Here is a 6,052-nt window from a genome sequence, read left to right on the forward strand (position 1 = left end):
TATATTATAAATTTTATTTTATTTTAATTAAATAATTAAAACATTCTTATATTTAAAAATCTTTTCCTCTTTTATTATTTTTCTTTCCATAAAATCCTATCTCTTCCTCTCTAGACACTATTAGATTTTATTTATTTAATAAAATATAAATTTTATGTGAAGTCTTGATTTAATAAATCTAAATTTTGTTTATTTTAATTTGATGAGTCTCAAAAGGGGTTTGAATTGAACATATCTCAAACGATTTATAAATTTGGCTAAACTCATATTGGTCTCGGATGACTAACAATTATTGATTGTTTATTTTTTTTTAATTTACTAAAATTAGGAAAAAGATGAAAGAAGATAAAAAAAACAAAATAGAAATGTAATGAAGGGTAAATGATTGTATCATTATTTCTTTGCTTAACAGAAGAGGAGTTTTTACTATTTTAAAATATAAAGAGTGATTTTTTGTAATTATATTAAATCGTAAGACTGATTATTATAATTTTTTTAAAAATAAAATATGTTGGGAGAGGTTCACGGATCTTTAAGTTGGGATTCAAGCAGCTTAACTTAGCCTTTAAGTTGGGATTAAAGTAGTTTAACTCAGCCATCTTGTCTTTACGTTCGGATTGAAGTATCTTTACTTAGCCAACTTGTTTTAAATTGAGTGTGATTTTGTTTACTTTGAAATAACTTAAAAAGGTCATTTGGATCTCTCTCTCTACCTATTCTATTTCTTTCTCTTCTCTTTCTCCTTTTTGTCCACGGCTGCCACCCCATTGCATTGAGGCGACGATGTAACGAGTTGACAGTGATTGACAAGTTAACGATGAGATGAAAGAGAAAGAGAAATAGAAACGGAATAGATAGAAAAGAAGATTCAAAATGACTTTTTTACCCCTAAAGTAAATAAAATCACACTCCTTTAAATTGAGATTAAATTAGTTTAACAATCTTGTGAGTTTGTTGTTCCAAAGAGCAATTCGCGTTATATATCATGTAAAGGATGTAGCCTAATTATTGAACATTGAGGAGGATTCACAAGCAATGAAGGCGGACTTTTCATAAGGCCCATGAACCGGTTGTCTCAAGGGCCATGAAAATTTGATTATTTGGAGGACCATAAATTGGAAATCTCTCTCTTTATAAGGGCTCATCCCTCTCCCTCTGCAAAGCTTCACCGGAAATCCCTGGGAATTCTTCCTTTTTTTTTCAAGTCTGTTACGTGCAACGTCATGAGTACAATCTTCATATGCAGATAAAATATCCGTCACATACAATGGCTGGGACCCGCGGTGATTTCAAGAACAACTTTCACATGCGGGTAAGAATCTCGAGAACCCCAGTCTTGCTTGTTTAACTAACAAGATCAATAGTCTTAAAACTAAAGGAGACATAATATAACGCAATAGATACATCAAAACACCGTGGTTCTTACATAATGTTTCCATAACAAAGTACGTAATACAAACAACTAAATGATAACAACGTTATCATACAACTGTTCATACCGAAATACATACTAAAGCCTCCAAAAAGATACAACATCTATCAAACTAAGCATCATTGGCCCTCAACTGGCCATGTTCTTGCCCTCGCAACAGTCCCTAGCTGGAACGTTGAACGTTCCAGGGGCATAATCTAGGTTAGATGATAAAACATCTAAGTGATGGTATGAAACAGTCTACTGAATCCATGAAAGACATACGAGTATGGCATATACAGATAACAACAATGACAACAACACGTCTAATTTGAGAAATCTCCTTGACATACTCAACCTCATGTGGAAAAATCATTCCACACACCGTTGGGGCTGATCTTGCCGTGACATACTTAATCCTCGAGTGCCCTATCGTGTCACCCGTTCACCTGGATTAACCTTGTCCTATTCTCAAGAAGACATCATCCTGTCCCCCAAGGACATAACCACAACACGAAAACCAATACCCGATAATATGAAAATCACACGCCATACACCGACTCTTTTGTAAGTAAAAACAGTTAATGCAATATTTTAACGCCCGTATATGGCAAATTAAATTAATTTTGGGGTAATTTAAATTAAAAAAAATAGTAAAATAATTGGTTGTGAGTAAATAAAATTAAATTATGTGATTTTAAGGAAATAAGAAATTAAGATAATTAATTTTGTTATTTAGGAATTTTTGGAAAAAGAAAAAAATTAAAATAAATCAAGTTGTGGGATTTTTAGAAGTTTCGGGCATTTCTGTAATTATTATAGGGGGTGATTGTGTGATTAATGGAAGTTGTGGGGTGCCGACGTGAATCGCGGAAGAGGCCAAAAGTCACATTAAATATAACTTAAAACATATATAGGTTAGATGTGAATGTGGGCGCGGGCGGTTCGTGCGCGAGGCGGCCAGCCGGTGGACGCGGCTTCGAGTCCGCGGGCAGGCGTGCGCGAGAGGTGGATTTTTGGGCTGATTAAATCAGCCCAAGGACGTCGAAACGACGTCGTTTCAAAGGAGGCGGTGGCCTCACCAGCAGCCGCTCCAGCGCTGCCACGTGGCGCCGCCCCCCCTTGCCCCCTTTTTGCGCGAGATTTAGCCCGATTTCAGGCGTGTTTTGAGTGGAATTCAGTAGCAAAAATTTCAGAAAAAAACAGCAGTGCGTGCGACGTAAATTTGAGGAATTTGGGCTTCAAAAATCGGATTAAACTCCGTTTAATCTCTGATTTAATTATCCAGGTATGTAATTAAACTAGTAATTAATATTCTCTGCGGTTGAAATTTCATTTGGGGCCCAATTTTATTAATTTTATCAATAATTGGAATATTGCAGTTTGTATAACTTTGACCGTGTTTGGTCAAATTGAGCCTAAGGTTATCTCCGGAAAGGCAAGTTCTTTATACCCTCATTGTCGATTCTTTCGATGTCAATTTATTTGACCTCCCTTCGTTGGATTTGGCTGTTAATAAATTATGAAATTTAAACGGTGTGTTTAATAATTTAATTTATTAACCTGGTTTCGAGAGTATTATTCGTTGGTTGCCTACGGGGGTTTGTATCACCCCCAAGCCTATGGGAATGATGTCGTACTCACCCGGGGCTAGGTTCTTAGCTGTCGGGTATTATTATTAGATTTTTGGTTATTTATTGACTAGAGTGGTTAGGCAGTGGGGGCAAGGGTTAGCTATACGGAGACGGTGTGACTGTTATACGGTCTATTTTAGACCGTTAGATGGTCTCTCCTAGTCACTGACCGCTGACCGGTGTCAGGCACTGCTAACCTACTCTACCGTTATGTGATTATAGCATGCCTGATTATTTTATTTTTGTTGCATGGTTTGGTATGCACATGGGTTCGGGCTACATGATGGGATCATCATGATTTGGTTATGCTTGATCACGGACATTTTAGATTGGTCAAGTTGCATCCAGCACGGGCATATGCATCGAGTGTGATTTACTACGTGGGCGGAGCATGGCTTGATGCCTGGATGTATGGGCGCCTTGTATCACGTTGGTGCTCATTACGCCTTGCATTTTATATGCATTGCATGGTTACTGGTAGTTATTAGTTCTCGGACGGGAGTACCGTTCCGAGGGAGCCTTTGGCTCGGCTGTCGGGAGTACCGGCAGGGATACGAGTGACGGGAGTACCAACCCGGGACAGTGCGCACAGGTTTGTGGTGATTTATGTTGCCTTTCAGGGCAGCGGCAGGTTGGTATGAGACTTGGGTGCCAGGTGTTTTATGTGGGCCCCAAGGACCGGTATATGTTTTATTATGCGGCACTGTTGCGTTGTTGCGTCACATGACTTGTGTGTACATGTGGGTTTATATTTGGGGTGATCTCCTCTTCTGTTTCGTTTACAGCCTTCCTTTTCATATAAACTTGCTGAGTCTTACGACTCACCTTGCTTTTCATCATTCCAGGTAAGGGTAAAGCTAAAGTCGAGGGCGAGGACCGCGCTACCTAGCAACCAGCCGTGTCGGTAGGGTGTACAGTTAGCTGCCCCCGTTTTCTCTGATGTTTTGTTAAGAGTTCTGACTCTCATTTTTGACTGTGCCCGGTTGTTCCTTGTATCTTTTATCGTTGGCACAGGTGTCTGTATATTTTTATATACTCCTTGACTGCTGTTCCAGCAGGGTACTTGTAGGCGTGCATGTATATTATTTTGCTTCCGCTGTTGTATTTTTCGTATGTATGCATGCCAGAGTATTTTTGTCTTGTGTTTGTTTCTCTTCTCTTATGTAGGCGCTCTCGTTCGGATAGACCGGGCGGTTGGGATATCCGGGCGGGGTTGCTTACAAATATACCACATGTTCAATATGCATATGATGCCACAAGTACATAAGTAAAATGCCTATATATAAAATCTCGAGTTCTGGAGGGTATAATCGCTCATCAGAACCGGCTCAATCACATGCAACCTAACCTCGAGAGGGTATAACCACTTACTTGAACTCACTATACGCACACCAAGACACCTCCAAGACAAAGTAAGATTAAAATCAAACAACTCACCTAAACGTATTCGGATTGCCCCGATCCTCATGCGCTACCTCGATTTGCGTGCCAAATCACAAACACCCGCACATATACTTAACCTCGAGCCACAACACTCGCTAAACACAATATTTAATGAATAAAGCATTAAAATCCATTTTTCTTCAATTTTTCATAATTTTCTCCCGATTTTTATCTCAATAATTCAAAAATAATTATCTCCTCAAAAATAATTATGGAAGAAAAATACCATAATTACCCCTATTCATGCTCTCTCACGCGCCTAGCGCGTGGCTGTGCGTGAGGTGTGGGGCGTACAGCTCACGCGCCACCATCTTTCTCGATTTCCAGCCACCGGAGATGACTCCGATAGCCGATCTGAGGGTACCCCCTTGAAGCCCTTGAAGATTCGATCCTAATGGCACTGGTTTTCGGCCGAAAGGACACCGAAAAATGCCCCAAACGGGTTGTTGTAGGCAGTGGAAGCGGTCTGCCTCGAATTTTTCGGCCGAGCCTTAAACGGCCATCAAACATGCTCCAAATACTCCGAAATGCTCCAGATATGATCCTTGAACCCTTGAGACCAAAAGCCCTCTATCCCTTGCCTTCGATTCACTCCCAAAATTGATCAATTTTTGGGCAAACTTTCGGCCAAAACCTAGCTATTTATAGGCGATTTTCCAGCCAAATTCCGACCAATTAGAGGCTAAACCTTGACCTCCAAGCAAGCCTCCGCCGTATACGACCCTCCTCGAGTCACCCTCGGCCGTTCTATCAACGAAATCGGCGGCCACGTGCGGTGGAAGGCGGCGGCCTAATTTCCCTTGCGCGTTCACATTGCCAACTTCCATTTATTACACTTTAATCCCCTGTTTTTTTCAAATGATATTTCTGCCATTTCCCTTAACCCTTTGATCTTTCTAACAATACCACAAAGACCCACAAGTTTAGTACTTCTCATTTCATCCTCAAAATTCCTGAAAATTTATCATTTTGCCATCCCTCGGGCAGAATTATAAAATTACACTTAGGTCTGATTGACCGATTTGACCTTAAATATCTTCGTTTCAACCCAAAATCGCTCAAGGGTTGTTTCATACATAAAATCTAAGTTCTCAAGACACTCCGTTGACTTTTCGGATATTCCCTACGTCGATTCGATTTTCTCAACCCGGTCGACAGTTGTACTGAAAATTGTTCCTGATCCAACTTCTTTCATCACCTAAAATCATAACTCGTATTACCTGTCAATACCATTATATTTTCCTTGGCTATCTAAGGTCTGGGGTACTCCCTCTGACTATTTCAATCATTTAAGACTGCGATAATGTGTCATATAACCTCATTCTTTTGATAATTCCTTTTATACCCTTCATAAAATACCATTTATAGCCTCAAGAGATTCCTGGGTATTACAGCCTCTCTCTCATTTTGCTGTTTTTTTGCCCTCGCTCTCACTACCTCTCTCTCACTTCATAGTTTTGAGCCTTCGTCACAGTTTCGCACCCTCACAGGCTTACCCTTCGTCGCTCGCCCTCGTGGCTGGTGGCTCGCCCTTGCCCCTTGCTTCGTTGCTCACTATCGTTGG

This window comes from Diospyros lotus, chromosome 1 (assembly GCF_014633365.1).
Source record: "Diospyros lotus cultivar Yz01 chromosome 1, ASM1463336v1, whole genome shotgun sequence".
Taxonomy (NCBI): domain Eukaryota; kingdom Viridiplantae; phylum Streptophyta; class Magnoliopsida; order Ericales; family Ebenaceae; genus Diospyros; species Diospyros lotus.